The sequence below is a fragment of the Monodon monoceros genome, unplaced genomic scaffold (genome assembly GCF_005190385.1).
Source record: "Monodon monoceros isolate NGI ecotype Baffin Bay Population unplaced genomic scaffold, NGI_Narwhal_1 Super_Scaffold_12, whole genome shotgun sequence".
Classification (NCBI taxonomy): Eukaryota; Metazoa; Chordata; class Mammalia; order Artiodactyla; family Monodontidae; genus Monodon; species Monodon monoceros.
Window position 1 is genome coordinate 163,187,194 of NW_021703768.1, and position 25,520 is coordinate 163,212,713.

General features: G+C 44.2%; 1 protein-coding gene across 3 annotated transcripts in view; it reads left to right on the forward strand.

Annotated features, from left to right (window-relative positions):
* Positions 1–25,195, forward strand: part of LOC114891533 (GTPase HRas-like) — a 47,925-nt gene extending 22,730 nt beyond the window's left edge. The window contains exons 6-7 of one of the 3 annotated variants that reach the window (XR_003792530.1): positions 2,786–2,881; positions 25,159–25,195. The gene's annotated coding sequence lies outside the window, so the exon portion shown is untranslated. Of the gene's footprint in view, positions 1–2,785; positions 5,249–5,285; positions 6,021–25,158 lie in introns of those variants that run through there. The other 2 variants (XM_029215681.1, XM_029215678.1) reach the window with 2 other exon arrangements.
* Positions 25,196–25,520: the final 325 nt, after the last annotated feature.

Genomic DNA, 25,520 nt, shown 5'->3' on the forward strand with positions numbered 1-25,520 from the left:
AAAAGGAAAGAAAGAAAGAAAAACAGAAGCAGTACAATATCAAAGAATAAAAAACAAAACAAAATTAGAAAGATAAAAAATATATTAGGAAAAATAAAACTATAAATTGAAACAACTGCAACAAGGTAAAATAAAACCACAACAGAAAAAAGAAAAAAAAAAGGAGGGGGGGACAAGCCAAAAGGAGAAAACAACAACAAAGTAGAAAGAATAAAATAAAATTAGAAAAATAAAAGATTCCATTCACTTTTCATCACACTCTTTTATCTCTCTGTTACTCAGACTCAGTAATTACTATTGTCCTATCTTCATTTATGCTGATTCTTTTTCTACTGGCTCAAATCTGCACTAGAATTTCTTTTTCGGCTTTTTTTTAGGTTTTATATCTATTGATATTTTCTTTTTGTTCATATGGGTACTTTTGCTGTCCCCTTGTTCCCAATTTATAGGCAAGTGGCAGGACCTGAATTCAGACCCAGGTAGTTTGGCTGAAGTCTGAGGTCTTAACCATTGCCCCTCCTTGCCCTGGCCATGACTTCTACATTAGTTCACCTCTGTGAAGCACATCACCCTGGGACTTCTTGGTTAGTTACCTAAGAGGATACAGGGGCCAGGGGGCAGGAGACCCTGTAAGATGACGTGCGTTAAGTGAGACCATGTGCTTTAGCCTAACCACGCCCCCCCCAAATAAAAAATACAAAAACAGAAAACTCTCCATCTTGTTCAGAAGGCATTTAAGGTAACTAATTTTCAGCACATACCACATTGGAGGAGGAAACAAGATGGCCTTTTCTTCAGCCCTCAACACTTGCTAAATGGTTTCCAGTGACTATGAAGACAACATAGGTTATCTGTTAACCATGAAAGTCTTCACACTGTCTTGTACACCCCTCCTGGTTCATCTTCTACTTCTCCGCTCCTTGCTCACACTGTTCCTAGCTCTTCCCAGGCTTGGTTATACCTCAGGGTCTTTGCACTTGCTGTTTCTTCAGCCTTAAAGCTTTTTTTCCCCACATGCCTGCCTGGCTCCATCCCTTCATCTTGGCTTTGATCCACATCACCTTATTAAAAAGATTTCTCCTGACCACCCTGCTGAGATCCCTTTCTAGCCTCTTGTTCTACTTTGTCTTTCTCCCAAGTATTCTTTTTAAACATAAATTTATTTATTTATTTATTTTGGCTGCATTGGGTCTTCGTTGCTGCTTGCGGGCTTTCTCTAGTTGCAGCAAGCCGTGACTCCTCTTCGTTGCGGTGCGCGGGCTTGTCATTGCGGTGGCTTTTCTTTGTTGTGGAGCACTGGGCTCTAGGTGCTCGGCCTTCAGTAGTTGTGGCACGTGGGCTTCAGTAGTTGTGGCTCACGGGCTTCAGTAGTTGTGGCTCGCGGGCTCTAGAGCACAGCCTCAGTAGTTGTGGTGCACAGGCTTAGTTGCTCCGCGGCATGTGGGATCTTCCTGGGCCAGGGCTTAAACCCATGTCCCCTGCATTGGCAGGCAGATTCTTAACCACTGCGCCACCAGGGAAGCCCTCTCCCAAGTATTCGGTGATGTTTTCTGTGTCCATTTCCCCCATTGGATGAAGGTCTGAAGGAGCAGGGATCTGTCTCTCTTGTTCACTACTTCCTCTCTGGTGCCTGGCCTGTAGTGCACACTCAGTCAATGTTATGGACTGAATGCTTGTTCCATCCCAACTCATATGTGCAAACGCTAAACCCCGGTGTGATGGTACAGTAAGTGGGGAGTTTGGGAGGTGATTAAGTCATGAGGCTGGAGTCCTCAGGAATGGGACTTGTGACCTTATAAAGGGAACTCAGGGAGCTCTCTTGCCTCCTTTTTCTACCATGTGAGGACACAGTGAAATGTCCCTCTATAAATCAGGAAGTGAGCTCTCACCAGCCATCAAATCTGCTGAAGCCTTGATCTTGGACTTCTCAGCCTCCAGAACTGTGAGAAATAAATTTCTGTTGTTTATAACTGTTAAGTCTATGGTATTCTGTTCTAGGAGGCTGAGCAGACTAAGACCGTCATTATCTGTAGTAAAATGAATGAATTTACATCCTGCACCTTACATTCTGCAGAGAAGGCTTTCTCTACGATGACCTCACAATGACAACAAATGGAAAATCCCACCCACTCACTGAGCAATTATTGGCACTTACTGGATGCCAGGCATTAGGTCCCAGTGGCTATAGGTTATATTTAGGTTTCCTGCCATCATAATACTACATCTTTTTCAAAGACCAAGATTCCTAATTGTCTCTATTCTTGAGACCATAGGTTGGAGGCTGCTCCACTTCAGCATGTGGTCACTGGAATATCCCTTCACCTGTAGGGTTTCAGGCCATTACTCCATGTAGCTCTGCTTTGAAATGCCACCTTGCAAAACAGTTGAGACCATTGTGAGCCCATCTGCTCTTAAAACATTGTAAACTTGATCTACAGAGATGGAAATAGTTTAAATGGAGATTTAAAATGTACCAGTATCTTCTCCTCTCCCAGGTCTGCCTTGGTCCCTGGGCAGCCATGTTCCTGGGGGGATGAAGGTGATGTTGATAGGGTACAATGTTACCATGGAGATGACTGGGACTGATTCTATGGACCGTGTTCTTGGAGTTATGCAAGTTGATAGGGTATAATATTACCATAGAGGCAGCTGGGCCTGGTGCTGTTAGCTGCAATCATTCTAGCTATTATCCTGGCAAAAAGGGTGTGAAGACATTAATTTGCCAGCAGCTCCAAGGACATGCAACTGCTACAAATTCTGTGTTAGTTTGTGTTTCTACCAACAGATCCACGAATATCTCCTGGAACCACTGTGAAGATGGAATATGCAAAATCGCCAGAGAGGATGCCAGAAAAACCTTCCTGTGTACACTTTGTTGAAGGTTTGTTCCAGATTAATTGCCTGATAAAGCAGAGATGTTTGTGCCATTTGTTTTAAAGCATAAACAAAAGAAGAAAGATAAAGAACAAAAAAGCCCACCTTGAAAGTTCACAGTGGGTCTACAAATCAACCTCGAGAAAAGAGCAGCTGGGCATATGCCTCTATATACTTTATTTTTTAAATATTTATTTATTTGGCCGCGTTGGGTCTCATTTGTGGCATGCGGGATTTTTCATTGTGGTGAGTGGGCTTCTCTCTAGTTGTGGCACACAGGCTCCAGAGCGCGCAGGCTTAGTAGTTGCGGTGCGCAGGCTCTCTAGTTGTGGTGCGCGGGCTCTAGGGTGTGTGGGCTTTGCTGCCCCGTGGCAGGTGGGATCTTAGTTCCCCCACCAGGGATCCAACCTGTGTCCCCTGCATTGGAAGGCGGATTCTTAACCACTGGACCACGAGGGAAGTCCCTCTACGTGCTTTTGCACCTAGATTTTTGAGCAGATTTTTAGTTTTATTTCAGTGGGCTCACTGTTTCATGTATTGAATTTTCGCAAAGTAACTTTTCTGTCCTTAGCAGGTGTGGCAGCTAGTAACACTTGCTCTAATTAGAATATGAGAGTAAAAACAGATGTGATGACAACCACTATGGAAATCGGCATGGCAGTCCCTCGAACTGTTAAAAACAGAGCTGCCATATGATCCACTTCAGGGCATGTTCCCAAAAGAACTGAAAGCAGGGTCTCCCCTACACCTGTGTTCACAGTAGCATCGTTTACAACGTGAGGGCTGTCTTCTGGATTGGATGTCTCATCCAATCCACACACAGCGTAAAGAAGGTGAGAGAGCTCTGCGGGGTCTCTTTTACAAGGCAACTATTTCCATTCACGGGGGCGCCACCCTCCTGACCTAATCACTCCGAAAGGCCCCACCTCCTAATGCCATCACCTTGCATTCACACCCTGACCCTTGACGTTAAATAACCCAAATGCCTCAATACTGAAAGAGAACTTTTTGGTTTTTTTTTTTTAATTTTTAAAATAGTCTCCACTCTTGGCATCCAACAAAATCCCTGGCACTGAGAGGCAGCAAAGATAGTTTTAGTCCTGCCCTCCTGGAGTTTACCATTTTCTGGAGGAAACGGACTGGGAACCTGTGTAGTAAAGAGTTTAACTTTGCCCCAAAAGAGGTCTGGCCTTTGTCTCAAGCTCCTGGAGATAATCGCTAAGTGTCTTTGTTTCCCTGGGGGCCTTGGGTCCAATGGATAGTCTTTTTTTTTTTTTTTTTTTTTTTAAGATTTTTAGAATTTCATGTAATCAATGGATAGTCTTATGATATGACTTAGGCTGGGGGCCAGAAAGACCCACAGTGTGATTTAAGGTGGGGGCTTTGGGTCACACGGTATCAGTGGACCTGTAGACTAAGATCGACCTTGTGGGCTACCAACCAATCAATCAATCGTGACCACGTAATGGAGCCTTAGTAAAAACTCTGAACCTGAGGCCCAGGTGAGCATCCATGGTTGGCCATACTCTGTGTACCTCATCACACATCGATGATGGGAGAGGAAATGATGCCTCCATGGGGAGAGGGCGCTAGGGGCTGTGCACCTGGTGCTTCTCCTGGACTCTGCCCCATGCACCTCCTTCCCTCGGCTGATTTTGATCTATATCCTTTCCCTGTGATAAACCATAACTGTGAGCATAACAGCTTCAGGTCAGTTCTGTGAGTCTTTCCAGCAAATTACCAAACCTGACGGTGGTCTTGAGGACCCCTGACCTTGCAATTGATATCAGAAAGGAGGGGCGGTCTTGGGTGGACTGTGTCCTCAAGTTTCATAGGTGGCTGTAACCCTTTAGGCAAATAATTAAACGAAAAATATTTATTTGTAATTCTCATAGTCCTTTGAATTAAAAAAAAATCCAACAAGGAGGGTTGCTCTGAGAACCCAGCTCTTCTAGATGTTATTCATGCTAGAATTTTTAGAGTTTTTCACTGTTTGAGTCCAGCATGGACTGATTTCAGTGTAGGCAGAGTGCTCTGAAGGTTGGGTTTGACTCCACTTGGGGACAACTGCCTTTGGGAGGTTCTCATCACCCCTGCAGGGACCCCACTATTCTTGGTTTAGGTGCGTGTAACATCTGCAGCTCTGATTTCTCCCAGCTGGGTTTCTGACCTGTGGCCTTGATGAGGGAGCAGTCCTCTGAAAAGTCTCCCCACTTCTTCTGTAAACAGCCATTTGGGTGTTGAAATAATCCTATAAGGCTTACTCTTTGGGGGTTTTATAAAAGCTGCTACAGAGTTAAAACATTTTTGGTGACTGAGTCAGTTTTCCTGGGTCTCTCCCATGCATACGTGTTATTAAACTGAGTTTGATTTCCTCCTGTTCATCTGTCTCATGTCAATTTAATTCTCAGAGCATCCAGAAGAACCTAGAAATGTAGAGAAAAATTTCTTCCTCTCCAACCATACTCTCATGGTGAGATACATTTGTCAGAATCCATCAATGTACAACACCAGGAGTGAACCCTACTGTAAACTCTGGACTCTGGGTGATCATGATGTGTCCACGTAGATTCATGGATTGTGACCAACACACTGCTCTGGTGCAGGATGTTCATGGGATAGTTGGGAGTGGGTTTAGCTCGTGTGTGTGTGTGACTGGGGGGACAGAGCAGGGGATATAAGGGAACTTTCTGCTCAATTTTGCTATGAACCCTAATCTGTTCTAAAAAAGTAATAAAACCTATTTAAATGAACAAATGGAGTTAAAACACTTTTGAAATATCAGGAGGATGACCACAGTGAGATGTCACCTCACACCCATCAGGATGGCTAGTATAAGAAAACAACAACAAAGAAAATAACAAGCTTTGGTAAGGATGTGGAGAAATTGAAACACTTGTGGACTGTAGGTGGGAATGGAAAATAGTACAGCCACAATGGAAGATAGTATGGTGGATCCTCAAAAAAGTAAAAATAGAATTACTATGTGATTCAGCAATTCCACTTCTGGGTATAGAACCAAAATAATTGAAAGCAGGGTCTTGAACAGATATGTGCACACCCACATTCACAGTGGCCAAAAGGTGGAAGCAAGCCTAGTGTCCATCAAACAGATGACTGGATAAACAAAAGGTGGTCCATCCGTACAGTGGAATATATATATAGTTTTTATTGAATTATAGTTTATTTACAATCTTGAGTTAGTTTCAGGTGTGCAGCTCAGTGATTCAGTTATATATATATATATATATTCTTTTTCAGATTCTTTTCCCTTATAGGTTATTACAAAATACTAAGTATAGTTTCCTGTGCTATACGGTAGGTCCTTGTTGGTTATCTATTTTATATATAGTAGTGTGTACATGTCAGTCCCAAATTCCTAATTTATCCCTCCCTCCCCTTTCCCCTTTGGTAACCATTAGTTTGTTTTCCATGTCTGTGGGTCTATTTCTGTTTAGTAAATAAGTTCATTTGTATCTTTTTCTTTCTTTTTTTAAGATTCCACATATAAGTGATATCAAATGATATCTGTCTTTCTCTGTCTGGCTTACTTCATTTAGTATGATAATCTCTAGGTCCATCCATGTTGCTGCAAATGGCATTATTTCATTCTTTTTTATGGCTGAGTAATATTCCATTGTATATATACACCACAGCTTCTTTATTCATTCATCTGTCTATGTACATTTAGGTTGCTTCCATGTCTTGGCTATTGTGAATAGTGCTGTTATGAACCTTGGGGTGCATGTATCTTTTTAAAAAAATTTTATTGGGGTATAATTGATTCACAATGTTGTGTTAGTTTTGGGTATACAGCAAAGTAAATCTGTTATACAAATACATATATCCACTTTTTTTTAGATTCTTTTCCCATATAAGCCATTACAGAGTATCAAGTAGAGTTCCCTGTACTATACAGTACAGGTCCTTATTATTACATATAGTAGTGTGTATGTGTTAATCCCAATCTTCCAATTTATCCCTCCCCTCCCCTTTCCCCCCAGTAACCATAAGTTTATTTTCTACATCTGTAACTCAATTTTGGTTTTGTAGATAAGTTCACTTGTAGCCTTTTTTTTAGATTCCACATATAAGCAATATCATATATTTGTCTTTCTCTGTCTGACTTACTTCACTCAGTATGAGAATCTCTAGGTCCATCAATGTTGCTGCAAATGGCATTATTTTGTTCCTTTTTATGACTGAGTAGTATTCCATTGTATATATGTACCACATCTTCTTTATCCATTCCTCTGTTGATGGACATTTAGGTTGCTTCCATGTCTTGGCTAATGTGAATAGTGCTGCAGTGAACATTGGGGTGCATGTATCTTTTCAAATTATGGTTTTCTCTAGATATATGCCCAGGAGTGGGATTGCAGGATCATACGGTAGGCTTATTTTTAGTTTTTTTAAGGCTCCTCCATACCATTCTCCATAGTGGCTGTACCAGTTTACATTCCCACCAACAGTGTAGGAGGGTTCCTTTCTCTCCACACCCTCTCCAGCATTTATTATCTGTAGACTTTTTGATGATGGCCATTCTGACCAGAGTGACGTGATACCTCTTTGTAGTTTTGATTTGCATTTCTGTAATAATTAGCGATGTTGAGTGCTTTTTCATGTGCCTGTTGGCCATCTGTCTGTCTTCTTTGGAGAAATATCTATTTAGATCTTCTACCCATTTTTTGATTGGGTTTTTTGATTTTGAGCTGTATGAGCTGTTTGTATATTTTGGAAATTAATCCCTTGCATTTGAAAATGCAAATATTTTCTCCCATTCTGTAGGCTGTCTTTTTGTTTTGTTTATGGTTTTCTTTGCTGTGCAGAAGCTTTTAAGTTTAATTAGGTCCCATTTATTTTTTTTTGTTTTTATTTCCATTACTCTAGGAGACAGATCCTAAAAGATATTGCTGTGATTTATGTCAAAGAGTGTTCTGCCTATGTTTTCATCTAGGAGTTTTATCGTATCCAGTCTTATTACATTTAATTCTTTAATCCATTTTGAGTTTATTTTCATACAATGGAATATTATTGGGCCTCAAAAAGGAAAGAAATTCAGACACCTGCTACAACATGGATGAACCTTGAGGACACCATGCTCAGTGAAATAAGCCAGATGCAAAAAGACAAATAGTGTATCATTTCCACTTATATGAGGTCCCTAGAGGAGTCAGATCCACAGAGACAGAAAGTAGGACAGTGGGTGCCAGGGGCTGGGGGAGGGGGATGGGGAGTGAGTGTTTAATGTGGAGAGAGTTACACTTTTGCAAAACAGAAATGTTCTGGAGGTTGGTTGCACAACATTGTGAATATACTTAACAGGACTGAACTGTACACTTAAAAATAGTTAAGGTGGGCTTCCCTGGTGGCGCAGTGGTTGAAGGTCCGCCTGCCGATGCAGGGGACGCGGGTTCGTACCCTGGTCCATGAGGGTCCCACGTGCCGCGGAGCGGCTGGGCCCGTGAGCCATGGCCGCTGAGCCTGCGCGTCCAGAGCCCGTGCTCCGCAGCGGGAGAGGCCGCAGCGGTGAGAGGCCCGCGTACCACAAAAAAAAAAAAAAGTTAAGATGGTAAATTTTATATTATATGTATTACAATTTTTAAAAAAATCAGGGATATGAAATTGTTGAAAACGGAGCAATCTCAGAGCTGCCCAAAAGGAGTACAGCCAAGGCTAAAGGTAAGGATGAGCTGCTGTATGGCCTGGAGCTGGCGATTTTGTGTGGGACCTGGCCTGGCAGCTCAAGCTGCAAGCAAGGACCCTCTGGCATCCAGCTCCCTGTTTGATGAAGGAAGGTTTAAGAGAACGGGCTCCTGCAGGGCAGATGCTTGCTCTCAGCTCATGGTCATTCCTTTTTGTCCTTTGATATTTGTGTCTGCAACCTCTGTTTGTTTGGCAGCACTGAGTGGTATTCGGGATCTTAGTTCCTAGACCAGGGATCGAACCTGTGCCCCTGGCAGTGCGAGTGCAGAGTCTTAACCACTGGACCGCCAGGGAAGTCCCTGAGTCTGCAACCTCTGGGCAGAGAATTTTGCCTGAAAGGGACTTTGGAGATGACGTGGAGGAAGCCCATTGTGCTATGTATTTGCATGCCAGCTTTGCCTTCTTCAGATTTGCAGGCTTTTTTTTTTTTTTTTTTATGTCTCACAAATTGTAGTTTATTGAATTTGTAGACACATATAGAATAATTAAGCATTGCAAATTTGTTTTAACATTTCTGTTGAAAAAACTTTGAAGTGTATTACATACATTCCTTAGTTTCATAACCACAGTACACTCTATGATGTTTAATTTTTCATGGTAACAAAGAGCTTTGAATATTAATCAGTATGCTAAATATTAGACTGTTATAATATGTACAAGAGAGTTCCTAGCACAGTATTCGTACTTTAACCCGATAGTGCCCTACAGATGAGGAAGATAATGTATAGAGGTCATATGACTTGCCCAGGGTCCCATGGCTAGTAAACAGAGCCAAGTCTCCTGTGAAGTGCCTTTACCCATTATACTATGACTTCTATGCATACAGAAGGAATGAGATACGAGATCAGCTTCTAATCCTAGTAATGTTGCTAGACTAGCTGTTTTGAGTAGATTCCTGATAGGTCTCACTATCATAAAATCAGAATGAAGAAAGCACAAGTGTACAAACCATAGAATTTTTTTTTTTAATTTAAATCATGGCGTAGGTAGATGGAGGCATTGGCCAGGGACTTAAAGGAGAGTGAAGGCAGGGACAGAACATTCCAGCCACACAACCATGTCACTTCCAAAACAGGTGTACCTGCGCGGGTCTCCGAGTGCAGCCGGAGGAAGGAGGTGTCTTTCGTTCACAGTGAAGATGGATTAAATACTCAACCTGGGGACTTCCCTGGTGGCACAGTGGATAAGACTCCACACTCCCAATGCAGGGGACCCAGGTTCGATCCCTGGTCAGGGAACTAGATCCCTCATACATGCCACAACTAAGAGTTTGCATGCCACAACTGAGGAGCCTGTGAGCCGCAACTAAGGGGCCCACCTGCTGCAACTAAGACCCGGTGCAACCAAATAAATAAATAACAAATAAATATTAAAAAAATAAAACCTCAACCTGGTGGCTTTCCCCTGCAATCCTCACCCCCAGGGCTACCTGCATAAAGGCCACCCTTCCATTGCTGTGGGGGACTTACAAGCTGGTGTGCTGACATGTCCAATGAGAGGAAAATCACTTTGATTTTAAGTGGTCAGGTGGTTAAATGGAGAACACAGGAAACCTGCAGGTGTGAAACCTTAAGTTAATAATATCTCGGGATTTCCCTGGCAGTCCAGTGGTTAAGACCCCGCGCTGCCACTGCAGGGGGCACGGGTTCCATCCCTGGTTGGGGAACTAAGATCCCGCATGCCATGTGGTGTGGCCAAAAAAAAAAAAAAGAAAATGTCTCATCAGTATCCTAGTCTGGAAATTGCTGTGAAACAAATGTTTTTTAAATTTAAAAATTTTTTTACTTTTTATTTTTTTTAAGAGCATATTTTTAAAAAAATTATTTATTTTTGGCTGTGTTGAGTCTTTGTTGCTGTGCACGGGCTTTCTCTAGTTGTGGTGAGAGGGGGCTACTCTTTGTTGTGGTGCACGGGCTTCTCATTGCAGTGGCTTCTCTTGTTGCGGAGCACAGGCTCTAGGTGTGCAGGGTTCAGTAGTTGTGGCTCGCGGGCTCTAGAGCGCAGGCTCGGTAGTTGTGGCACATGGGCCTAGTTGCTCCACGGCATGTGGAATCTTCCCAGACCAGGGATCGAACCCATGTCCCCGGCACTGGCAGGCAGATTCTTATCCACTGCGCCTCCAGGGAAGCCCTCTCCACATGTTAATGCGTGTCAGGCAGTATCTCACGGTGGTTTAGATTTGCATTTCCCTAATGATTAGTGTCGTTGAGGAAATATTTTTTACATTGGAAATGATTTCAGGTGACAGAAAAGTATTTAAGCTTATATAACTGCCAGCCACTTGTTTTCAGAGATGACAGGGATGCTCAACTTGGTTCTCGTCCATCTTCTGTGCTGTAGCATGACTTCTTTCTTCTTCAAAAACCGAAAATACACACACCTGGGCTGGGCCCAGTGCACCTGGACACACAGGTTCAGCTACTGGAGAGGGCCGATGGCAGCTGCAAAACCACTTCTGACACGTGATCCCCTGGAAGCTCAAACTCTTCATGTACGCAGAAGCCAGCTGTGCTGAGAGGCCCGCTTTCTCTCCCCAGGCCCCACTGGTCCACCCTTTGCCTTAAGGCCAGCTCCTTCTCTGGGTGTCACCTGCAGCATCTTTCTAGCCAAGGACAGCTTTTCAGGCTCTGGCTTCTTGCTACACACTCTGCCTTCAGAGCACTTACCACAGGGAGACTGTAGAGGGATATGTACATTCAGGTTTCTCATGTTACGTCCCCAGACCTGACACATAGACATCAGGGACCTGGTCTGTCTTCTATGCTGGAGAAATGTCTGCTCAACTCTGGCCACCATATTAATTAAAAACATAGTTCTAAACTGTTTATTTTCAACTTCAAAAATACATTATTACTAGTGTTACCAATTCAACATGTGTTTAGATTTATCCAGTTACCACTTTTTTTTTTGCTCAACATTCCTTCTTGTTTCTCAGTCCTTCCCTCTCAGATCACTTTTTGTTCTGCTTGAAGAATGTCCTTTTTTAAAAAATTTCTTATAATTTCTTATACCATTTTATTTTAAAAATTATTATTTATTTATTTATTTTTGGCTGCGCCCCGCAGCATGTGGGATCCCAGTTTCCCCGACCACTGGACCGCCAGGGAAGTCCAGAACGTCCTTTATAGAGGTCTGCTAGTGGCAAACTCTCTCTTTTTATTTGAATGAAAATGTCTGCTTTTTACTATGTTCTTTTTTTAAAAAAAAATATTCATTTGGCTGCGTGGGCTCTTTAGTTGCAGCCTGCGGGCTCTAGTTCCACACCTAGGGATTGAACCCAGGCCCCCTGCTTTGGCAGTGTGGAGTCTTAATCACTGGACCACCAGGGAAGTCCCTTTTACTATGTTCTTAAAAGTTGTTTTCAGTGCAAAGTTGACTTTGGTTTTTCAGAATCCAAAATTTGTTTACTTATTGAAGATACGATTCCTTCTCTTCTGGTTTCCAATGCTGCTTCTGCAATGTCAGCGCTCTGTGTAATTGTTCTTATTCTACCTGATCTGAAAGTCATCTCTTTGTTTTAGATATTCTACAGTTTTATTACAATTGGACTACATGTGGAGTTTGGGGGGTTTTGTTTGGTTTTTTTTGGCCACGGCAGGCGGCATGAGGGATCTTCCCTGACCAGGGATCAAACCCACGCCTCCTGCAGTGGAAGGGCAAAGTCTTAACCACTGGACCACCAGAGATGTCCGGAGTTATTATTTTGATAAATTTTAAATTGAAATGTAACACTGTATAGTGAAGAATTACCCAAAGAGAGGTCTGGCCTCTGTCCTAGCTCCTGGGAGGTAACCTCTAAACCCTTGGGATTCTCTAAGTGATAGGATGTATTGGCTATTCTTGGAGATCCCCTCGGAACACACTTTTTTTCTGTTAGTTTCAAGTGTACACCAAAGTGACTCAGTTATACATATATATAATCTCTTTCAGATTCTTTTCCATTATAAGTTATTACAAGATATTGAGTATAGTTCCTTGTGCTATACAGTAGGTCCTTGTTGTTAATCTATTTTATATATACTAGTGTGTATATGTTAATCCCAAACTCATAATTTATCTCCTCACATCCTGGTATCCCCTTTGGTAATCATGTTTGTTTTCCATATCTGTAAGTCTATTTCTGTTTTGTAAATAAGTTCTTTTGTATCATTTTTTAAGATTCCACATATAAGTGATATCATATGATATTTGTCGTTCTCTGTCTTCACTTAATATAATATCTAGGTCCATCCATGTTGCTGCAAATGGCATTTCATCCTTCTTTATGGTTGAGTAATATTCCACTGTATATATATACCACAGCTTTATTCATTCATCTGTTGATGAACATTTAGGTTGCTTCCATGTCTTGGCTATTGTGAATAGTGCTTCCATGAACATTGAGGTGCATGTATCTTTTCGAATTAGAGTTTGCTCCAGATATATGCCCAGGAGTGGGGTTGTAGGATCACAATGTAACTCTATTTTTAATTTTTTATGGAACCTCTATACTGTTCTCTATAGTGGCTGCACCAATTTACATTCCCACAAACAGTGTAGGAGGGTTCCCTTTTCTCCACAGACTCTCCAGCATTTATCATTTGTAGACTTTTTGATGATGGCCATTCTAACTGGTGCGAAGTGATACCTCACTGTAGTTTTGATTTGCATTTCTCTAATAATTAGTGATATTGAGCACCTTTCCATGTGCCTGTTGGCCATCTGTATGTCTTTTTTGGAGAAATGTCTGTTTAGGTCTTCTGCCCATTTTTTGATTGGATTGTTTGTTTTTTTGATATAGAGCTGCATGAGTTGTTTGTATATTTTGGAAATCCATCCCTTGTTGGTAGCATCACTTGCAAATATTCTCTCCCAGTCTGTAGGTTGTCTTTTCATTTTGTTTATGGACTCCTTTGCTGTGCAAAAGCTTTTTTTTTTAAATTTTTATTGGAGTATGGTTGCTTTACAATGTTGTGTTAGCCTCTACTGCACAACAAAAGGAATCAGCCATACACATACAGATATACCCTCCCTTTTGGACTTCCCTCCCATTTAGGTTATCACAGTGCATTAGGTAGAGTTCCCTGTGCTATACAGTATGTTCCCATTAGCTGTCCATTTTATACATAGTATCAATAATGTATATGTGTAAATCCCAGTCTCCCAATTCCTTCCACCCCACCACTTTCCCCCCTGGTATCCATACATTTGTTCTCTACATCTGTGTCTCTATTTCTGCTTTGCAAATAAGATCATCTATACCATTTTTCTAGATTCCACATATGTGCGTTACTATACGATATTTACTTTTCTCTTTCTGACTTACTTCACTCTATATGACACTCTCTAGGTCCATCCACATCACTACAAATGACCCAATTTCATTCCTTTTTATGGCTGAGTAATATTCCATTGTATACATGTACTACATCTTCTTTATCCATTTCTCTGTTGATAGATATTTAGGTTGTTTCCATGTCCTGGCTATTGTAAATAGTGCTGCTGTGAACATTGGGGTGCGTCTTTTTGAATTATGGTTTTCTCAGGGTATATGCCCAGTAGTGGGATTGCTGGGTCATATGGTAGTTCTATTTTTAGTTTTTTAAGGAACCTCCATACTGTTTTCCATAGTGGCTGTATCAATTTACATTTCCACAGTGTATGAGGGTTCCCTTTTCTCCACACCCTCTCCAGCATTTATTGTTTGTAGATTTTTTGATGATAGCCATTCTGACCAGTGTAGGGTGATACCTCGTCGCAGTTTTGATTTGCATTTCTCTAATAATCAGTGATGTTGAGCATCTTTTCATGTGCCTCTTGGCCATCTGTATGTCTTCTTTGGAGAAATGTCTATTTAGGTCTTCTGCCCATTTTTTGACTGGGTTGTTTGTTTTTTGATATTGAGCTGTATGAGCTGTTTGTATATTTTAGAGATTAATCCCTTGTCAGTTGCTTCGTTTGCAAGTATTTTCTCCCATTCTGACGGTTGTCTTTTCATCTTGTTTATGGTTTCCTTTGCTGTGCAAAAGCTTTTAAGTTTAATTAGGTCCCGTTTGTTCATTTTTGTTTTTATTTCCATTACTCTAGGAGATGGATGAAAAAAAAATATTGCTGTGATTTATGTCAGAGTGTTCTGCCCATGTTTTCCTCTAGGAGTTTCACAGTATCTGGTCTTACGTTTAGGTTTTTAATCCATTTTGAGTTTATTTTTGTATATGGTGTTAGACGGAAGACACTTGACAGTTTAAGCTAACTTGGTGACTCATGGTGGGCCCCTGGATTGTTTATGCTAACTCGATGACTCGTGGTGGGTCCACGCCAGAAACATCAACTTAGATGGATAGGGTTGGCGTCACGCGATATCCAGCGAGGGGAGGTGGGGACGGGGGCTGGAGATTCAGCCATGTGGGCGATAATTTGATCATGTAAGTATTCAATCAATGATTCCTACCTAAGAAACCCCAGTAAAAGCTCTGAACACTGAGACTTGGGTATACTTTCCAGGTTGGCAATAAGCTCTGTGTATTGTTGCAGATGTATGTGTCTGGAGGATAATGTATCCCTGAGGACAAGAGAAACTTATCGATGTTAAACCTCCATTGTCAATGCCATGGTCAATGCTGGAGAAACATTTCCTGTGAGATGCATTGGGCTACTTTTTTATATATGACCTATATGTTTTTTGTTCTTAATCCCTCCATTACGGTCTTCTTTGGTGTTTGATGGGTATTTTCCCTAGTGTGCCATTTTAATATTATTCTTTTTGGCCGTGCCATGCGGCACACGGGATCTTAGTTCCCCCACCAGGGATCAAACCCACACCCCCTGCCTTGGCAGTGTGGAGTCTTTTTTTTTTTTTAATATTTATTTATTTATTTGGCTGAGCCAGGTCTTAGTTGAGACACGCAGGGTCTTCGTTGCTGCATGTGGGATATTTAGTTGCAGCATGTGGGACCTAGTTCCCTGACCAGGGATCGAACCCAGGCTCCCTGCATTGGGAGTGTGGAGTCTTAACCACTGGACCACCAGGGAAGTCCCATAACCTCATTTTTTGAGAATAAGATCCATATTGCTCCCCACTCCCCACCTGGAGATAGCATCAGACCCACAGGTTAAGTGAGGGCTCTGTCCCACAAGACTGGCTCCCAGTCTCTTTGATGCCAATCGCAAGTTCAGGTTGTCACCTGTGCTTCTGACCAACTGGCTATAAATCAGAGGTTACCCACCACCCCTCCTTGGGTTCGATTAATTCGCTAGAGCGGCTCACAGAACTCAGAGAAACATTTTACTTACTATATTACCGGTTTCCTACAAAGGCTATGAAAGGACCCAAATTGACAGCCAGATGAAGAGATACACTGGGCGAGGTGCTAAACGCAGGGGCTTCTGTCCCTGTGGAGTTTGGGGCTCAGCACATGGATGCATCTGGTTCACCAACTTGGAAGCTCTCTGGACCCCATCCTTTTGGGTTTTTAATGGAGGCTTCATCACATAGGCATGACTGATGAAATCATTGGTCAGTGGTGATTGATTCAACCTCCAGCCCCTCTGGAACTGAATGTTCCAGACAAGGTTGGTTCTCCGGTCAACGAGCTCCCATCCTCAGGTACTTTCCAACAGTCGCCTCATTAACATAAACTCAGGTGTGTCGAAAAGCGCTTGTTAGGACTATCAAGACACCTTTATTGCTCTTATCACCTAGGAAATTCCAAGAGTTTTAGGAGCTCTGTGCCAGGAATGGGGATGAAGACCAAATATATAGTCCTTATTATAAATCACAATATCACAGGACACAATTTGAATGTAGAATCAATTACAAATACCAGATGAATTGGATGTGGGGGGGGGGGTGAGAGAAAGCGAGGCAGTGAGGCTGACTCTGAGAGTTTTGGCCTGAGCACCCGGAGGGATGGAGCTGCTTTGGATGGACAAACAAGGTTGTTATTTTTAATTTAATTTAATTTAATTTTGCTTTTTTGGGGTCCCAGCGTGTGGCTTGTGGGATCCTAGTTCCCTGACCAGGGATCAAACCTGGGCCCTCGGCAGTGAAAGCGCAGAGTCCTAACCACTGGACTGCCAGGGAATTCCCTATTAGTGTTGTTTAACTGTAAAGTATTAACTTTAAAATAATTAAAAATCATTCACATTTTGGTCATTCATCTCTGTGAACACGTTTCAAATTCTAAACCAAAGGGTCCTATCGGTGGTTCAGGTGAATTCATTTAGTTGACTAGTGTTTGCTGAGCACCTATTACACACCAGGCACTATTACAGACACAGGGGATACATTGCTGAACAACACAAAGACTCTGCTTGGCGGGGGGGCACGAAGGACAGAGGCTGTTGGCACAGTCAATACATGATTGACATAGTAAATAAGGAAATCAGAGAGTGTGTTAGAAAGTGGTAAGTGCTATGGAGAAGGGCGGCTGGGAGAGCTGAGTGCTGACGGAGGGGTTGCAATACTGAATAGGGTGATAGGAGTTGTTGAGACTGGAGCAAAGGTCTATGGGAGCTGAGGGAGGGACTTCCCTGGCGGTCCAGTGGTTAAGACTCCACACTTCCACTGTAGGGGGCATGAGCTCGGTTCCTGGTCAGGGGAACTAAGACCTCGCATGCCATGCAGAGCGGCCGAAAATAAAAATTTTAAAAATAAAAATAAATAAAGGAGCTGAGGGAGGAGTGATGCGGATATCTGGGGAAAGAATGCTCCAGGCAGAAAGACTGCAGGTGCAAAGGCCCTGTGGCAGGACTGCGCCTGGCAGGCTGGAGGAGCAGTGAGGAGGCCGGTGTGGCTGGAATGAGTGAGTGGTGGGGACTGGCGGAGGCGAGGGCAGGGGGCCTTGAGGACCGTGGTCGGGACTTCAGCTGAGGCCAGTGCAGCCACTGAGGCTAGTCCTTCTAGCCTAAGAAGATTCCAGAAGCTCTGATTGCAAGAAATGCTGTCTTTACCTTGCCCTAGAAATATAATCCATGGCTTCTTCCACTTTATTCTTTGGGAAATTTTAAATATGGAGAAAAAAATCTAAGTCCAGGATGTAGGGGAGTCCGGTAGAGCACAGCAGGCCACTTCAAGATGTTTGATAACAGCACATCCAAGGGACCAGCAGATGACTGTTAAAAGGAAAACCAGCCTTGGAGCCACTGAAGGCGCAGCTTTCCTTCCCCTGGCTCTCACCAGCGAGGTCTCCCAGCAGTAATTACCGCATGTGCATGCTGACTCAGGGCCCGGTTGGCACTTTTGTAATTCCATCCTGTCCTGTGAGCTTCAGCACTGATCTCAGAAGCGCAGACAATGAGCATCACGATGGAGGCATGCACGTCCCTTCCATAAACACAGCGGTCATGATCTCCATCAGATAAAAACGATCTCCATCAGATAAAAACGATCTCCAGGGTTCCCCAGGGTGCCTGGATAAGCCAGCAGAATCAAGTCTTAATTATCCTGGGCTGAGGCTCCTCACACTGTCTCTCAGCCAGCACCTGAGGATCTGGGCTGTGCTCATCAGAGGTTAGCTGGATGGCTTGGATTTATCACGACTTACGAGGTTTTTAAGAAGTTGAGGTAAAGTATGCATAACAGAAAATTGGCCATCTGAACCATTTTTCAGGGTACCGTCTGTGGCATTAAGCACATTCACGCTGTTGTGCAGCCATCACCACCATCCATCTCCAGAACTCTCGTCTTGCAAAACTGAAACTCTTTCCCATTAAACACTCACTCCCTACCCCTTCCCTCAACCCCTGACCCCCACCATTGTCCTTCCTGACTCTGCAGTTGACTGTACTTTAGGGACATCACATACCATGTGGAATCATATGGCATTTGTCCTTTTGCACTTATAATGTCATCCATGGTGTAGCAGGTGTCAGAATGTCCTTCCTTTTGAAGGCTGAATAATATTCCATTGTATGGATGGACCACGTACATCTGAGGATGGATGTTAGGGTTGCTTCCACCTCTTGGCTATTATGAATAATGCTGCTCTGACCATGGGTGTACAAATATCTGTTTGAGTTCCTACTTTCAATTCTTTTGGCTCTATACCTGGAAGTGGGATTGCTGGATCACATGGCAGTTCTATTTCTAATTTTTTTTTTTTTTTTTTTGCGGTACGCGGGCCTCTCACTGTTGTGGCCTCTCCCGTTGCGGAGCACAGGCTCCGGACGCGCAGGCTCAGCGGCCATGGCTCACGGGCCTAGCCGTTCTGCGGCATGTGGGATCTTCCCGGACCGGGGCACGAACCCGTGTCCCCTGCATCGGCAGGCAGACTCTCAACCACTGCGCCACCAGGGAAGCCCCTATTTCTAATTTTTAAAGGGATCTCTATCCTGTTTTCCACAGCATCTGCACCATTTTACATTCCCACCAACAGTGCACGAGGCTTCCAATTTCTCAGCATCCTCTCCAACACTTGTTATTATTATTTTTCTGATAGTAGCCATCCCAATAGTGCGAGCTGGTAGTTACTCCTGAGTTGTTGTTTTTTTTTAACTTAACATTTATTTATTTGGCTGCGCTGGGTCTTAGTTGTGGCACACAGGATCTTTGTTGATGCGTGCGGGCTCTTCGTTGTGGGATGTGGGATCTTTGGGGGTTTTTTTAACATCTTTATTGGAGTATATCTGCTTTACAATGTTGTGTTAGTTTCTGCTGTATAACAAAGTGAATCAGCTATACATATACATATATCCCCATATCCCCTCCCTCTTGGGCCTCCCTCCCACCCTCCCTATCCCACCTCTCTAGGTGGACACAAAGCACCGAGCTGATCTCCCTGTGCTATGCAGCTGCTTCCCACTCTCTGTCTTACATTTGGTAGTGTACATATGTCAATGCTAATCTCCCACTTCGTCCCAGCTTACCCTCCCCCGGCCATGTCCTCAAGTCCATTCTCTACACCTGCATCTTTATTCCTGTCTTGCTCCTAGGTTCATCAGAACCATTTTTGTTTTTGTTTAGTTGCGGCATGTGAACTCTTAGTTGTGGCATGTGGGATCTAGTTCCCAGACCAGGGATCGGACCCGGGCTGCCTGCATTGGGAGGGCAGAGTCTTAGCCACTGGACCAGGGAAGTCCCACTGCTGAGTTTTAAGAGGCTGCTTCTGCCTTCATGGAAGTGTGTCTCGGGTTTATAAAATCATTAAAAGACCTGGTAAGCAGCCCCAGGGAGAAGTAAGAGCCAGATGAACCCAGGAGAGTGAAACCCTTCTCCGGGAGAAGCAGCGCCACTGAGGCCCACCCCATGGTGCCTTTCCCAGGGTCACCTGGTGACAAGAGCTCATGCGTGGGCCATGTTGGAGGAACACCAGCTTGGGCAGAGATGGGTTTTGTTTCTTCAGTTCACGGTTGGACAACCTGTTCTGCCACAGTCTCACAGATGCCACTCCCAGGCTTAATTTGCACTGCAGAATGAGATCAGTGGAAGAAAGGGAGGAGACGACACACGAGAGGCAAAGGGGAGGTGGATGGAAGGGGGCCGGGCAGGACGGCCACCTGGTTTTGTCACATCCACGCCCCGCTGCAGGCTCCCCTGGCCACGTGTGTGTGTCTACACAGACCCCAGGGCTGGGGGACGATCATTTCGGCCGTGATCCTCTTATGAACAGGAGAAGGTAAAAGGATGCTTAGAAGCTACCCTAAATCAGGTCCCTAAATCTGTGCTTCTCCATGGGGGATGATTTTACTTCCAAGGGACATCTGATCATGTCTGGAGATATTTTTTGGTGGTCAGAACCCTGAAGGGGGATTTTTTTAGTTAGGAAAATTTTTATTTCAAAAAGTATTGAGGGCATCCTAAAACCTTAAACAGGATTCTGGACACTGTAAACTTATAGAACAGACAAATATGCCAATCTGCCTCCTCTCTGGGGCTGGAACTGGATGTTGGACTGGAGGAAGGGTATCCTTTATTACATAGCAGTCTCTGAAGTCATAAAAATAGAGAGTACTTTATAATAGTAGATCAGCATTAAATACTAGCCACTGAATTTTCATAACTGAATTTGTCTCATAGACTAAGTCTGCACATCCACTGTGTAGAGACAACCGCAACCCCCAGGTTGGCCCAGCCTCTGTCCCCAAATCTGCCCCCAAATCAGTGTACAGACATCTGTCAGTGGTAGGGCTCCAAGCCTAGAACTCGCACCCACGGGAGGGGAGGGAAGGAGACAGATGTTTCTGAAGGATCCTCCGCGATCCTGGACCCCCACCTGGAGGCTGAAGGGACCTGCTGGTACTGAGGCTGCTGCCTCCCTTTCCTACCCTTGATGGGGTCCTGATGGTGGGGACCTGGGTGGTTCTAGAGAGTGGACATGGAGGAGAGTGGACCCACAGGAGAGGGATGCAAACCCCGCCCCATCTCCCTTCACTGGCCCACACAAAGCCAACCATCATTGGAGAGGCCGCCAGATGGCAGGATAGTCAGCTGCGTGGTGCTCAGTCACGGAGAAGTAGCAAAAAGAAGAGAAAGACCAGGAACCCAGGACACTGGGCCCCCTGCCACAAGGGAGCTCCTACAGGGAAGATCAGACAAAGGCCTGAGCCCCAAGGTGGCACCAGGGAGGGAGCCTGGGCTCTGGCCTTTGGTACTGACCAGTGATGGATGGATGCCAGGGTCACTGCTCAACGCCCTACAGTCCCTACAGTGCACAAGACAACCCACAGTGACGCTGAGGTCGAGAACCCCTGCCTGACACCATCTTCTAACAGACCCTTGAGAAAAAGGCCCTGACATGGGTCAAAACCCAACACACACCACCTGCTTATTTTCTTCCACAGAAGGGGGTGAAATGCTACATTGTAGATGTTTTCAGTTTGCACTCCCTGTGGCCAGCTCCACCCTGGCAAAGTAGAGAAAACAGAGCTTCTCTGCCAGCTCTAAGGATGGTGATTGAACCTGTCTGTATGTCCACACCAAAGGTGTCCAGCAAACTGTGTCCTGGTGCCCACGTGTTCCTAGTCTATTTTGGTGATGTGATGGTTAATTGTATGTGTCAACTTGGCAGGGCTGTGGTGCACAGACATTTGGTCAAACGCTATTCTGGATGTTCCTGTGAGGGTGTTTTTGGATGAGATTCACATTGAAATCAATAGACTTTGAGCAAAGCAGATTGCTCTTCACAACGCAGGTGGGCCTTTTCTAATCAGCTGAAGGCCTGAACAGAACAAAAGACTGACTCCCACCCTCACCCCCAAGCAAGAGGGAATTCTGCCAGCAGACAGCCTCCGGGCTGGAACTGCAGTATCAGCTCTTCCTGAGCCCCCAGCCTGCCAGCCCACCCTGCAGATTCTGAACTTGCCAGTCTTCTTAATCACCTGAGCCAGTTCCTTAAAATCAATCTTGAATGAGTCTGCTCATGCTGTCATACCAACTCACCATAAACTAGGTGACCTCAAAAACAGAATAAAAATTTTCTTTTTCTTTTTCTTTTTGGCTGCGCCACACAGCTTGTGGGATTTTAGTTCCCTGACCAGGGACTGAACCTGGGCCCCCAGCAGTGAAAGTGCCACCAGAGAATTCCCAGAAAAAAAATTTTTTTCACAGTTCTGGATGCTGGGAAGTCCCAAGATCGAGGTGCCAGACAACGGAGTTTCTAGTGAGGGCTCTTCCTGGCTTATAGACGGCCACCTTCTTGCTGTATGCTCACATGGCAGAGATAGACATGGAGATGGAGATGCAGAGAGACAGATTAAGACTGTTCTCTGGTGTCTGTTCTTATAAGGACACTAATCCTATCATGTCAGAGCCCCACCCTTATGACTGCATTTAAACTTAATTACCTCCTTGCAGGCCCATCTCCAAATACAGTCACATTAGGGGTAGGAGTTTCAACATGAATTTTGGGGAACACAATTCAGTCCACAGCAAATCTCTTTCTATCCATGTACACGTCCTATTGGTTCTGTTTCTCCAGGGGAACCTGACTACGGAGGTGAGATGAAATCTTCTAAATAAAGCAACACAGGCACTGTTTGTCACAGACAACTGAGCACAGGTGACAATGGTCACCTAGGGTTCCCCTCCCCTCTATGGCTCTGTGTATAACCTGCAGGCAGCCAACTCTCACCCCTATCTCTAGCTCTGCATTTTCCTCTGCGCCCATCATTGGCAGCAGCGGTTAAGGGCACGACCACCAGAGTCCACCTGCCTGGCTGTGACTAGGCCAGCTCTGCCAGGACAGTGGTGACCTTGGGTAGATTATTAACCCTCTCTGTGCCTCAGTTCCAACTACAACGTGGGGGCAATGGTAGGAGATGCAGCAAAGGGTGTGGTGAGGGTCATGTACATATATGGATACGGACATACAGTTTTTAAATGAACAGACTTTGTTTTTTAGAGAAGTTTTAGGTTTACAAAAAATTGAGCAAATAGTAGGGAGTTCCCATGTATCTCCTCTCCCCACCTGTCCTCCACCCCATAGTTTCCAGTTTCCCTAATTGCCCTCCACCCCATAGTTTCCAGTTTCCCTAATTATTAACATCTTGCATTAATGTGAAACATTTGTTACAATTGAAATTGGTTTACAACTGAATCAATATGGATACATTACTATTAACTAAAGTTCACGGTTTACATTAGGGTTCACTCATGTTGTTGTATATTCTACTTTTTTAATAGGCTTTATTTTTTAGGGTAGTTTTAGGTTCACAGCAAAATTGAGCAGAAAGTACAGAGATGTCCCCTATAGCCCTGGTCCCCCCCGCCACATGCATAGCCTCCCCCACTGTCGACATCCCCCACCAGAGTGGTATATTTGTTGCAATTGCTGCACCTACACCGACACATCATCATCACCCAGAGTACACAGTTTATATTAGGGATCACCCTATGCTGCACAGTCTATGGGTTTGGACAAATGTCTAATGACATGTATCCATCACTACTGCATCACACAGAATGGTTTCACTGCCCTATAAGTCCTTTGTGTTCTCCCTCTTCCTCCCACCCTTCCCCCCAAACCCCAGGGAGGGGGAGGTCTCCTTTTACTGTCTCCGGTTTTGCCTTTTCCAGAATGTCATATAGTTAGAATCACACAGTATGTAGCCATTACAGATTGGCTTCTTTTCACTCAGAAATACAGATTTAAGTTTCCCCCATGACTTTTTGTGGCTTGATCTTATTTTTCTTTAGTGCTAATATTCCATTGTCTGGATTTACCACAGTTTGTTTATCCTTTCGTTTATCGAGGGACATCTTGGTTGCTTCCAAGTTTTGGCAATTACGAATAAAGCAGCTAGAAACATTCATGGGCAGATTTCTGCATGGACCTAAGTTTTTAATGCATTTGGGTAAATACCTAAGAGCACAATTGCTGGATGATAAGAGTATGATTAGTTTTGTAAGAAACTGCCAAATGGTCTTCCAAAATGGTTGTACCAATTTGCACTTCTACTACATTTTTTTTTTTTGGGGGGGTGGTACGTGGGCCTCTCACCATTGTGGCCTCTCCCATTGCGGAGCACAGGCTCCGGACGCACAGGCTCAGCGGCCATGGCTTACGGGCCCAGCCGCTCCGCGGCATGTGGGATCCTCCTGGACCGGGGCACGAACCTGTGTCCCCTGCATCGGCAGGCGGACTCTCAACCACTGCGCCACCAGGGAAGCCCTACTACATTTTAATTTACATATTCACGGTTTAGAATAGCAGCTGGCACCCAGGAAGTGCTATGCAAGTGCTAGCTATTGTTGCTAATATTAATTTCTGGTCCTTTAACAGCGCCTACCTTTAGCACACACCCTTTGGCTTGCTAAGCTCATCCTTTCAACACCTTTGAAAAAGGATTCCCTCCTAAGCCTCCCTATTCCTCCCAACAGAGGAAGCATGTCTAACCAGTCTCAGGCAGGGACAGAAGTTAAATCTAAGCCAAGTCCTTGTGTGGGAAGCCAAGGAGAGAGGCAGAGAGAGAGCATTCAGGCTGAGGAATCGTGGGCAAAGGCTGCGAGACTAGAAAAGGACAAAATGGGACCTGCAGTTGGATGTGCACGGCTGCTGTTTCCAAGCAGGTAGAGGAAGATTTGCAAGGGGGGAGCCGTGGGGGGATAGGCAGGGCCTTGTGGGCCACTTTACAAAGTCAGGGCCTTGCTCTGAGCCACTCAAGGGTTTATTTAAAGTAAACACGTAATATTTATCCATGCACTCAGCCCCAAAGGGTGTAAGCATTTGCCTTCCTGGATCACAGCTCCTCCTAGGGACCGGCCCAGAGCTGTGCTTAGAGAGGGCCCACCCCCTACCCAGACGTTTGCTGTTTTTTTTGAACAGCAAAGTGATTCCACTATACCTATACATAACATCTATTCTTTTTTCAGATTCTTTTCCCATATAGGTTATTACAGAGTATTGAGTAGAGTTCCCTGTGCTAGACAATAGGTCTTTGTTGATTATCTGTTTTATAGATAGTAGTGTATATGTCAATCCCAACCTCCTAATTTATCCCTTCCCCATACCTTTCCCCTTTGGTAACCATAAGTTTGGTTTCTCTATCTGTGAGTCTGTTTCTGTTCTGTAAATAAGTTCACTTGTATCCCTTTTTTAGATTCCACATATAAGTAATACCACATGATAATTTGTCTTTCTCTGTATGACTTACTTCACTTAGTATAATAAGGTCCATCCAGATTGGTTCAAGATGGCGGAGTAGAAGGACGTGCGCTCACTCCCTCTTGTGAGAACACTGGAATCACAACTAACTGCTGAACAATCATCGACAGGAAGACGCTGGAACTCACCAAAAATGATACCCCACATCCAAAGACAAAGGAGAAGCCACAGTGAGACGGTAGGAGGGGCGCAATCACAATAAAATCATATCCCATAACTGCTGGGTGGGTGACCCACAAACTGGAGAACACTTATACCACAGAAGTCCACCCACTGGACTGAAGGTTCTGAGCCCTACGTCAGGCTTCCCAACCTGGGCGTCCAGCAACGGGAGGAAGAATTCCTAGAGAATCAGACTTT